Below are 13,632 nucleotides of genomic sequence, written 5' to 3'. Positions count from 1 at the left end.
CCATACCCACGGCCGTCCTCACCCCGTCGGCCTTGACCTCACCACCTCAACCCTATCGGCCCGACCTGCCCACCACCCCCAGCCCGTAGCCCCTGCCCCACTGGCCTGACCCCATGGCTCTGACCCACATCGCCTTCTCGCGGCCTCATCCCCACGCCCTCGTCTCCACGGTCGTGTCCTGTGGCCTTGAGCCTGCACGGCTTTCTCTTCCTCACCGGCACCTCCTTCCCGGTGGTTCACCCCCTCCCCGACGTCTTCTTCCCGACGGTTCCCCCCTCGCTGTGGTTCGGCATCCTATGCCCTTGAGCCCATGATTCATCTCTATGGCCGCATCCCTGAGTCGGCATCCCATCCCCAAGCCATCCTCTCACACCTCAGTCCTTGCACGACAGTCTGGCTTCTGTTGTGAGTATTAGCGACGGCATCAGCGATGGCTAATGTCATCACTAAAAGTTAATTATATATTTAAATTATATTAATTAAGTATAATTATGTATTAAAAAATTAATTAATTTTTGGGCTGGGCTGAGAGGTGGTCGGGGGCTCAGGGAGGCGGTCGGGAGCTCGGGGAGGCTACGATGATTGCCTGTGCGAGGTGAACCTAAAAAGTCTAGAGAGAGATCGATAGAGGTAATGCATTTCTCTTCTTATTGTTATAGTTGCAAGGTAAGTTTGGATGGTCTGTTACATTGCAGACAACAATTTGCAGCTACCTCATGGTTAAAGGTGCAGAGGAACTTGCAATGCCTTATTTTCCAATGGTAGATATGAGCCTTCTTCTTTTCCTCTCTTTCTTGTTTACTTTGTTGGTCTCTAATTTAAGTACTATTTTTATATTTTTATTTTATTTTTTTAAAAGAATTTTATTTTTAGTTTGCAGCCTTCTTTCTTTGCAACCATCTCATGGTTCGGGCCCACCCAAATGGGTTCAGGCCGGGCTTGGGCCTGCGCCAGAGCATAGTTCGGGTCTGATTTTTTCTAAAATTATTAGGCCTATGCCCACTTCAAAGTTCGAAAAAAATTTTCAGACTGGTTTGGATAGGGGTGGGGGGCTTGGAGAGGCAGTTGGAGGCTTGGAGAGGCTATGATGACTGCCTATGCGAGATGCACCTAAAGAGTCTAAAGAGAGATCGATGGAGATGATGCATTTCTATTTTTATTGTTGTAGTTGCAGGGTAAGTTTGGATGGTCTGTTACATCACAAACAATCACTTGCAGCCACCTCAAGGTTAAAAGTGTAGAGCAACTTGCAATGCCTTATTTTTCAATGGCAGATCTGAGCCTTTTTCTTTTCTTCTTTCCCTTGTTTACTTTGTTGGTCTCTGATTTAAGTACTATTTTTAAGTTTTTATTTTATTTTTTTAAAAAATTTCTACTTCTAGTTTGCAGCCTTCTTACTTTACAGCTACCTCATGGTTCGGGCCCGCCCAAATGGGTTCGGGTCGGGCTCGAGCCTAGGCCAGGACATGGTTCGGGCCTAGTTTTTCTAAAAATCATCGGGTCTAAGATCGCCTCGAAGCTTGAAAAGAATATTCAGGCTAGGCTTGTGTAGGGGTGGAGAGCTCGGGGAGGCGGCCAGAGGCTTGGGGAGAATGATGACTGTCTGTGCGAAATGTGCCTAAAGAGTCTAGAGAGAGATCGATGGAGATGGTGCATTTTTGTTTTTATTGTTGCAGTTGCAGAACAAGCTTGGATGGTCTGTTACATCACAGACAACCGCTTGCAGCCACCTCATGGTTAAAGATGCAATGAAACTTATAATGCCTTATTTTTTAATGATAGATTTGAGCCTTCTTCTTTTCCTCTTTCCCTTGTTTATTTTGTGGGTCTCTGATTTAAGTATTGTTTTTAAGTTTTTATTTTATTTTTTTTAAAAAAATTTTACTCCTAGTCAAGGAAGGGGATCTAAGGGTCAAAAGTCAATCTTTCTATTTGATGGATGGGATGGAGGTGTAGATACATTCATATAATTGAATGAGATATATAGGAACAATCCATTCGAGAATCAGAAGAGTATATCAAAATATACTCCATGCCAGTTTAGACTTGAGGCAGAATGGATGGGTACAAGGGGTCAAAATTCAATCTAACCATCTGATGGATGGGTCATGGGTCAAAGGTATCTATAGCTCCGTATCATCGAATAAAATATGTAGAAATAATCTGTTCGAGAATTGAAGCAGTATATTAAAATATATTCCTCTATACTAATTTAGGCTTGAGACATATCAATTATAATAGTTTTTTAGTTTCAAGACCTATTTGTAGCTAAGAAGCTAGACCCCACAAATACATCTAGAATATATATTTGACTTTATTCATATATACTCGATTAGATTTTATGAACATATATAACTTCTTTAACATTGTCTTTGATTTGTGGCAGATGGTGCACCACAGCAGATCTATCCCTAGACTCACCAACCAATGTCGATCCTCCATCAGAGAGATCAGATGTTATATAACATTGTTAGTTAGTATCTGTAATATATCAGTAAAAAAATAATTCTCATCTAATAGTACATGATAATGTGTTGGTCTGCTAGTCTCTTGAATGAAAACAAAATATAGATAAATAGATATAAAATTATTTTGAAAACTAGATAAATTGTATCAACCACAGTCCTACTAAAATTATTATAACATTATTTCCTACTTCAAGAGATTATAGATCATGTCTTCTCGAGGATGGAGCTGTCACAGTCGAGGAGAGAGCTCTCATGTAGCCAGCTCGTATGGTTCTGCGGCACATATATCACGTGGTAAACTCTGATACTTTAGATATTTTTTTTTTATATTATTTTATCTTTTATTATCTAATATAATATTCTTTATGATGGTTTGATACTCTCAGATTCAGATGACATGGGGTCCCCAGTGACCCCACACTCACATGGAGCAGTGTCTGGCTCTCAAAGTCAATGGCATGGTAGAGGACCCACCTAGCTCGTAGAATCACTGACTCGATTGGAGGATAGAGAGCTCATCCACATTCAGAGCTGTTCATAAGTACTATAACTTTAATTAATATGTTTAGAATTTAATCATTCTAGAGTTAACATTTCTTTTTCAAAATCAATTTTACAGCATGTTTAGAAAGTCTGAAGTATCTCATGTGGTTACCGGCATCATCCGATGCGTGATGTCGGGACTGATGAATGAGTTCTCTAGCTAACCATCTGGAGCTCATGATGCAGCCTGGGAGATGTTTCGGGTAAGTCAAAAATATTTACATTTTAAATTGCTGTAGGTTTGTATTCTATTTATTAATACATGGTTGCTTCTACTTGCAGGGGTACTATTGATTCGAGACTCCTCAAGATAAGAAGGCTGGCCATCGGATCTTCGAGCAGATGGCCACATGTAGGTTTCAAAATGGGCTATACAGCCTTAAGCAGTCCATTATCGAGCATTTCAATTCTCAATCACCATCAAACTGGAGATCCTATAGGGATCACTGGATGCGAGCAAACATATGGGAGGTCCTTTGCAATCAATAGAGCATCGAGAAATACTGCAGTAGGTGGCAGAGGGTCTGACAGAATCAGACCGTCCAGTAGGATCCGATCAAGCACATGGGTGGCTCCATCGTCACACATGTTATGGCCAAAGACTGGTAAGAAATCTATACCAAAACTCTTCACTAGAACTGTAAAAATTTTTATATGTATGCTTTAATTAATTTAATTTTATTATTTACTTATTGTAGACACGACAGCTAGATCATCCACTAGGCCAGCTGTGGTTGTGGGAGGCCACACACTAGTCTAGGAGGACTGGTGATTACTTAGATTTTAGATCACGATAGATCATGGTAAAAATTTTAAACTGTATTTATTAAGTTGTTACAAGATCTAATATGTATATTAGAACTAATATATTTTTGAATCATGTAGGTGGATTACGTGGAGTATGTTGTTGCATGGCACGATGATGACCCATCCACTCAGCCCCTCCTTGACCTTAAAGGGATGGCTCAGGGTCATCGGATCATAGGATTTGGCCACAGCTTCGATCCTCCAGCGGCTCGATACTCTTCGGTGTCCTCACAGGCCTTGATGTCCTAGATTTGGAGCGATGCACACATAGAGGAGATCGTGCAGAGGTTTTTGAGCTAGCGATCTCCGAGCTTTCGGGATGTCATCCACGATACGATCGTGGAGATTCTTCAAGACTCGTAGCTGCACGACCAACAGGGCTCATTGTCCCGGCCATTATTTTAGGTAATTCTATCAGTAAACTCTTTTACTTGTTTTAAGTTTTCATATTTAGAAGCTTCACATATTTAGGCTTGAGTCGGAAAAGAAAATCTAGGGGCTAAAAATTCAATCTAACCATCTAATTAATAGGTTGGGGATGTCTATGCTCTATATCATCAAATGAAACGTATAAGAATAATCAGTTCAAGAATTGAAAGAGTGTATCGAAAGATATACCTCCATATCGAAAGATACACCTCCATATCAAAATTTATTAATAATATTTTATTTTTTTTCATTTCAAGATGCTGGGACATCCGGCTCTCATCCACCAGCTATTGAAGAGGAGCAGAAGGATGTAAAAGATGATGAGGAAAATCTACCCTGATTTTTTTTTTCATTTTGATGTATTGTATTTTTTTTGATACTACTTGTAAAATTATATAATTTATATTTTTAATATAATATAATTGGTTTTTTATTTATGATTATCATATTATTTTTGAATTTTAATTGTAATAGGTGTTAGAAAGCATAATTGATTATGATTAGTTAAAATAAATTTTAAAAAATATTATTATATATTTTTTTAAAAAATAAAATTAACTATCATCGATAGTATTAGCGATGGCTTCAGCCATCACTAATAATTATTAGTGACGGTACTAGCGACAAAATAGCCATCGCTAATTTTTTGTATTTTTTTTTAAATTTGATTTTAAGAAAAAATAAATAGCGACTAAATTTGGCCATCACAAATACCGTCACTAATAACGATTATTAGCAACAGTAAAAAAATTTATCGCTAATAGGGGCAATTAGCGATAAGGGTTATTCCGACTACCAATTAGCGATGGTGTTCTATCACTAATACTATTATCAATGGCAAAGCCCACTCATAGTGAAATTTCTTGTAGTGTCTAAATAAGGGAGCACCAATCAGTATGGCTATGGTTGACAATGGCTAGAGACATAGTGGCATAGCTGATGGTCATTCATCCTGGCAATCAGCAACGATGATCAATGTCAGAAAATCAAAGAAAAATAACAAAAAACATAGGGAAAAACTAGGGGCTTCATATTTCTCAAAAATTTCTAGTATTTGCGAGCTCAAGGCTTTAAGTGTTGAGGAAGCTAGGGAAAAGATCCACCATAGATCTACCTAAGAGCCTCAAGCTCTTACCTAGCTTCCTGACAATGGCTGGGCCCTAATTCTAATGAACTTAATGAGCGCTTTCCATAGAGAAGAAAAGAAGAGAAGGGAAATAGTTAGCAATCTCCAATGACTTGGGTTTGGGATCCAAGTGGAAGGTTGGGGCTCGTTAATTAGAGTAGAGTGAGGCCAATTTCCACTCAAAGTTGGCTTCCCTCTAGTGAAATCGGGAGGGAGAAGGAGACTTCCATCGGGAGTCTTCTTCTTCTCTTTTATTTGAGCCTGCTTTAAAAATCATACATATTTTCTTTAGGTCATTTCCTGATGGTTGGGGTGGTCCTATGGAACAGATCCAATTTAAATTTGGGTCCGTTTAGGCTAAGAAATTACATTCTCTCCTCTTGAAAGAAATTTCGTCCTCGAAATTTTTCTTGTCTAAGTCTTCAAAAATTTGAGATTGCTTTTATCTTAAGTCATAGTCATCCTCCAATTTTATGATTGAGCCTTTCATTATAACACTTTTCAAATCAAATTATCATTCTAATTAGCTTAAAAATAATTCAGACTACTACGCTTTCATGGTACACTCTAATTCAAATCCACCAACATACTTGTGTCAATCTTGATTTTTAAGTTATATCATAATCAATAAAAATTAACATCTTAGTTTCCCTAGTGTCTACAGACCTATGCTCATCTTAAGTTGATTTTATGTGTCATAATATTTCCGAATTATGCTCTCATACCATACTTATTATTGCACCTCCGACCCAAGATCGCAAGCCAGAGTACATAACAATTGCTACATACTTATGGAGAACTATCCCCACAAGCATGCAAGGCATCTGATTATCATATCATAAAGTAATAGTAGAATAAATAATCAATAAATTAACATTCAAACTTAATTTAAATAACTAAATCAAATATCTAATAATATAATATTCTAAAGTCTTGCATCAATCTTCAATAAATCTTAATCTAAAATAAAGATATCAAATTTTGTTTCTTATTAGTCTCCTATAATGAATCCCTAAGTCAAGTTAGTCATCCAAATCTTTAGAAATAATAAAATATAAAATAATGAGCTAGACAATCTAGCAAGCAACGAACTATTTAACTAGATAAATCAAATAATAATAGTATACTAAAAGTAAGCACACAGAGTATATTAATTCAAAACTCAATTCAAAGTACAAAGTACTAATCAAAATAAGATCTATGCAAACTTAGTCTTTTCAAGATTCAATTTTTATTTATAAATCAATTTCTTTCAAAATATTCGATTCACCTCAATAGTCATGAACTGTGGCCACACTAATAATAAGCTCAAAATAATCAGGCAGGATGTCAATATATCAATACATAACCCCTACTAGTGGGGTGCCGATATACTAGTGTACAACCCTCATTAGTAGGATACCAATATACGAGTGTGTAACCTCCATTGATAGAATATTAATGTATCGACACACAACACCCACTCACAGAGTATTAATCTACTAGAATACAACTTCTACTAGCATGATATCAATGTACCATCACACACTCTACTAGTAGGATATCGATTGACCATCACACTATCCTAACTAGCAATATATCAATATACCAGCACATAATTCTCACTGATAGGATATCAATGTATCAGAGTACAACCTCTATTGATAGGGTATTGATGTACCGACGCATAACCTATCATGCCCCAAACTGAGAATGTGATAGATGCTGCATATTTGTAGTGTGGACCCTACAAGCATGCAAGGCTGAACAAACCATAAACATTTTAGAATGATAAGAATAATAATGTGCCTTTAATTTTCAAAATCAATTTAATAAAGATCAATTAAATCTTTTTCCATAACAAATATCTTTACATAACATAAATCATAATGTTTCATCCGAATAATATATCCAAACTAAATCAAACTAAGCTAGAAATATGGAAAACTCAAATATCTCCAAATGATCTAGTGCACTTCTTGATGTTTTGAATAATCATGATTCCTCATCTAAAAACTAAAAAAAGAGAATAATGAGCTACACTAGCTTATTAAGCAACACAACATATCAAAGTGGGATCTGAACATGTTGATCAAATAAATCATATAATATTGACTGAGAGGAACAAATCTCAAATAATACATATTCTTTTGAGAATAATTATTTTTTATAAACTAATAATTAACTCAAAATCAACCTATGGCCACATAATCCAATGGCAGGGTTTGATAACAGAAATACATTCCACAAAGTGCAGGATAATAGATACCACTATCGATGACTTGATGTCAAAACTAGTTTCTTAGATTATAAGTCAATAGGTCAAATATATAACCTCCATTGGTGAGGCCACGTCATAACCACATTGAGAACATATATAAAACCAATTTCACAAACTAGCCAATCAAATTTTCCAAATCAATTTCTCAAAGCATATCATATGTTCAAAATAATATTTTTTAATAATAAAATAATATATGCTCATCCCATTTACTAAATAAAAAATAGAGAGCATTAATCAAATTAAAATAATAATTATAATTTTCAAATATCATTCAAAAGCATACTGGAAGCATTAGTTCAATGACCTTATCATTCCTCAAAATCTGACCTCAATTAGATAGATTGGCTTACCTCTCCAATGTCATTAACAATTAATTGATTTCATTATCAGTGACTTAAGAATCTTAACAAAATAAGAAGCCTTGAAGAACTGAGATGGATCAGATCAAGGTATTGTTAGGGATATGGCTCATGCTAGACAAGGATGAAAAAGAATAAGACTAATCGATCGATAGGATCCCACAACTTGATTGGTTTGACTAAGCTAATTACATCTGATTAGGAATCATACCAAAATATAAGTGGCACACAATGATCAAGGATACCCAAATCTAGTGGGATCTAACAAGGACATGAGTAAAGGCAGGTGTGCTACATAATGGTCATGGTTTAGAATTCTCTTCATCGGGATAAATCAAAATCATAAAGAGATCCCTTTATTGAATTCAATGGTAGAGAGAGAAATAATCTAGAGAGAGGAAGTAGAGAGAAAGATCAAACAAGACGAACAAAAGAGAGAAAGGCTAGAGAGAGAAACAAGAGAGAAAGAGAGGGAAGAGAGAAAATCTCTCTCCTTTTCTTTTTCTCTCTCTTTTTATTTTTCTTTTCCTTTTTTTCTTCTTCTTCTTCCTCTCTTTGTTTCTTTGTTTGTTTCTTTTTTCTTCTCTTCTCTTTGGCAAAATTAGGGGATGGTCTTGGGGTGTTTTGAACTAGGTGGAGGAGACCATATTGTGGTGGTGGCTACCATCTAGAGGATCAGCGACAAGAGGCCATCGATAGTGGCAGGAGGGCTGTAGGTGATGGAAAGAAAGAAACATCAATAAAATAAGGGTTTCAGCCCCTTGTTAGCTTATTTCCATGGTTCCCAATGATGGAGGCTCTAGCCATGGTTAGAAGTGACAAAGGAGACAAGTCCCCAGCTCCGATGATGAGCGAGGTAGCAAAGAAGGTTGGGAAAAGGAGATCAAAGGAGGTCTTTCAGATATGAAAATAGGGGATTTTTGCCTTTCTTTTCTTTGGGTTTTTTCGACAATGAACTTGACCGACAATGGAAGTTTAAGATTGAATAGGAAAGATAAAAGATTAAGGAATCTTACCTTGACTTTGGTGAGGGCTTAGCTATGATCATCGGCGAGCACAAAGAGTTCAAATCATCAGCAATCAATAGGAGAAGAGAGAGAAAAGATGAGTGGCAGCTGTGATGGGCATTGGTAGAGGGGTTGGGGGGTTTAAATATAAGTGGAAGCTAGGACTTTTTAGCCTCTAACAAAGTCAAGAAGGAGGAGGACTCTTTCTCCTCCATCGTAGACAAACAAGGGTCTCCCTTGTTTTAGGTCAGGCCTCAAATTCTTCCCTCCCTAAAAAAATTTTTTCATCAAAATTTGACATACCTTAATTTGCAAAAAGATCTAGATATTTCTCCTTCATCTTGTCCTCCAATTTCCAAGTAGCCTCATGTTCTATGTAATTACTCCACTGTATCTTGACATAGTGAATTATGCACCTTCTTAAAACCTATTCCTTTTTGTCAATAATGTGTATAGGCTGTTCATCATAAGACCAATCTTATTTAAGTTCTAAAGACACTAACTCTATCATATAGCTCATATATGGAATATACTTTCTTAACATAAAAACATAAAATATGTCATGAACTCCTACTAGTGAGGGTGGAAGTGCCAATTTATATGCTATAGCTCCAATTCTTTCTAGAATCTTAAAAGGGCCCAAATATCAAGGATTGAGTTTTCCATGAACTCCAAATCAGATTGCCCTCTACTGGAAGATACTCTCAAAAATACATGATCTTCGATATAAAATTCTAATTCTCATCTCATACTATCAGCATAGCTTTTTTGTCTACTCTAAGCTATCTAAAGGTGTTCTTTGATTGACTAAATCTTTTCAATGGTCTCTTGAATTATCTCAGGGCCTATTAGTTTTCTTTCATTCACATCATCCCAACAAATTGGAGATCCGCATTTCCTTCTATAAAGGGCTTCATAAGGAGCCATCTGAATACTCGCTTGATAACTATTATTATAGACAAACTTAGTCAAAGGCAAGTGATGGTCCCAAGAACCTCCCATAGTAATTACACAAGCTCTTAACATATCCTCCAAAATTTGAATGATTCTTTTTGACTGGCCATTATTATAGAGGTGGAAAGTAATACTAAAATTAAGAGTGGTCCTCAAAGCTTTATACAGACTTCCCCATAAATGTGCCATAGATCGTGAGTCCCTTTTTCAGATAATTGATAAAGAAACTCCATGCAACCTCACTACCTACTCGATAGAAAGTTCTACAAGGTTTTCTAATGCCATTCCTGCTCTAAATGCTAAAAAGTGAGCTAATTTTGTCAGTGCATCTATAATTATCCATATTGGCATCTTAACCCTTTGAAGTCTGAGGTAGCCTAGATACAAAGTCCATCATAATGTGTTCCCACTTCCATTTAAGAATAGGAAGGGGTTGTAACAATCCTGCTAGTCTATAGTGTTCTACTTTTACTTGCTTACAAGTCAAGCACTACACCCCAAACTATGCAACCTATCTCTTCATGTTATTCCACCAAACTATATTTTTCAGATCCTTATACATCTTGGTGCTTCCAGGGTGCATTGTATACCCCATGTTATGGGCTTCCTCCATAATTTCTTTTGTCAACTTAGAGTTATTTGGAATATAAATCTTGTTATTATTAAATCTCAATGATCCATCCTCATTAATACTAAATTTTGTTTAAGAACCTAACTCTAGATCACTTCTAATCTTTTATAGCTGGGGGTCATTTACTTGTGCGTCCTTGATTCTCTCTGTTAAAGTAGGCTGGACACACATGTTAGCCAACTACACATTAGGATTATACAAACAAACTTCATTCTCTGCTCTCTTCAAATCTTCCAAAATGCTTTTCTAAGAGGTGAGTAAAGATGCTATACTATCTGAAGATTTCCTACTTAGTACATCAGCCACCATATTAGCTTTTCTTAGATGATATTGTACGGATAAATCATAATCTTTAAGCAATTCTAACTATCTCCTTTATCTCGTATTGAGTTTCTTTTGAGTGAAAAGATATTTTAGATTTTTATGATTAGGATATACTTCACAAGATTCACCAATATACAAATAATGTATCCAAGTTTTTAATGTGATTACAATAGCTGCCAATTCAAGATGATAAGTGGGGTAATTTTCCTCATAAGGCTTCAGTTGTCGAGAGGCATAAGTAATTAACTGGTCATTCTATTTTAGTACACAACCCAATCCCTTCTTTGAAGCATTGCTATAAATAGTGAGACCTCCACCATTAGAAGGAATGCAAGAATGGGAGCTGTTATCGAATACCGCTTTAGCTCCTGAAAGCTTTGTTCAGATTCATCTGACCACTCAAACTTAACTTCTTTATAAGTTAGTCCAGTCAAAGGTGTAGCAATATAAGAGAAACCCTCACAAACCATAAATAATATCCAACTAGCCCTAAAAAACTATGAATCTCAAAAATGTTGATTGGCTTGTTCCAATTTACCACTGCCTCCACCTTCTTTAGATATTAGGTGCCCCAAGAATACTACATTGTTCAATCAAAACTCACTTTTCTTCAATTTACCATATAATTGCTTCTATTTTAGAGTTTTTAGAATAAGTCTCAAGTGTTGCTCATGCTCGGCTTGGCTTCTAGAGTAAATCAAACATCATCAATAAAGACAACTACAAGCTTATCTAAAAAGGGCTTAAATGTCTTATTCATCATGTCTATAAAAGCTACTGGAGTATTTGTCAACCCAAAGGGCATGACCAAGAATTCATAGTGCTCGTATTGCATACAGAAAGTGGTCTTGGGGACATCACTGCCCTTATCTTCATTTGATGGTACGCAGAACGAAGATCAATCTTAGAGAATACCTGAGCATCCTTTAACTGATTAAACAGATAATCGATCCTAGAAAGAGGATATTTGTTCTTTATCGTCACTTTGTTTATCTCTTGATAATCAATACATAACCTCAAACTACCATCCTTCTGCTTTGCAAATAATACTTGAGCTCCCCATAGGGAAATGCTAGGTCTGATGAAGCCTTTATCAAAAGATATTGCAATTGCTCCTTCAATTCATTCATTTCAGTTTGAGCCATTCTATACGGAGCTTTGAAAATTGGTGCCATATCAGGAATCAACTTGATTACAAACTCAATTTTCCTATCTGGAGGCAACCAAGGAAGATCAACTAGAAAGATATCAAGATACTCATTCACCATAGAAATATCTTCAAGTTTCTAATCTTTTTGTCTAGCATAGGACACTGTGGCTAGGTATACCATACATGCCTCTCTGAATAGCTGTCAGATTTCCAAGATAGAAATAACTCGAGGGGAAGTGTAAGTCCCACTATTAATAAAACTAAAATTTGTACCATTAGAAATTTGGAAATTCATCCTTTTCTCATGGCAATCAATTATGACAAAATGTGAAAGCCAACCAATCCATACCCAAAATTAAATCAAAATCATTGATATCAATGACTATCATATTTGCAGTCAATTCTCTACCCTCTATCTGAATTGAATGAGACTTGCAAATCTAATTAGAGATCATCTCTCTCCCAATAGGGGTATTAATATACAAATCAAACTCTAATGGCACATAGGGCATGTTATGCTTTTGTACAAACATAGAGGGCACAAAAGACTATGTAAAACTAGAATCAAATAACATATGAGCATACATAAATATAGTTAATAATATTAGATGGATGTCCTAGAAGTCAATTAGACTGATATATATATTTATCTATGATATAATTTTATATTTAATTTTTTTATTATTAATGAAATTAGATTTTTTAATTCTATTCATATTGTATATGTGTCCATAAATTATCTAAAAAATTAATAAGATGATGACATATATTTTCAAGCATTAAGAATTAAAGATATATATCTTTAGTGATTGATTTCTAAATACTTTCCATCAATGGATCATCATGGTGGTGGTGATTGATCCGATGAGATTAGTATGTGGGTCATTTTTCTTTAAGAATAGATGAGTCTCAAGTCTACAGTGTGAGGATACTGAAGTGAGAGTACAGGTGGTTATTAGTGAACAATAATATTGAGCATGATCGATGTGAAAAGTTATTTGGATGTTTGCTCACTCATTAGTGACTTACTCGATATTGTAGTAGTGTGACTAGTCCTTTAACTTGTAGTATCTCGACTATTCATAATAGAGTTACTATAGTTTGACTATATATACACTTGATCCCCAGCCACATGGATCCTTGCAGTACATGTTGTCTATAGTACTATAGTAGGTTCATTGTAGAAATAGGATGTGCACCTATATAAAATCTATCATTCTTAATAGATAAAAAAGTTGGTCTTATATGATTTATGAGATTGAGTTCAAAAGATCTTAGGCAGGATAGTGTGAATAGTGAAAAAGAATTTTCATCATTTTCACATCAAAAATTTGAGTCAAATAAGTTAAATATATGATAGATGATGGGGTTTGATAAGTAATTCCATAACCTCTATCTAGTTAGGACTAATGATAGAAGGATTGTATCATGTATTTACTGTACCTAGAGATTCATTCTATTCTATTCTATGAGATTGCTACTACATACTGCTAGACATCGTTGGTGGATTGTAGGACCTATGAGAATTATCTTGATGGTCAATTATTCTTATTGAAATAAGTTAAAATTAT

This window comes from Elaeis guineensis, chromosome 4 (genome assembly GCF_000442705.2).
Source record: "Elaeis guineensis isolate ETL-2024a chromosome 4, EG11, whole genome shotgun sequence".
Lineage (NCBI taxonomy): Eukaryota > Viridiplantae > Streptophyta > Magnoliopsida > Arecales > Arecaceae > Elaeis > Elaeis guineensis.
Note: the sequence above shows the minus strand (reverse complement) of the source record.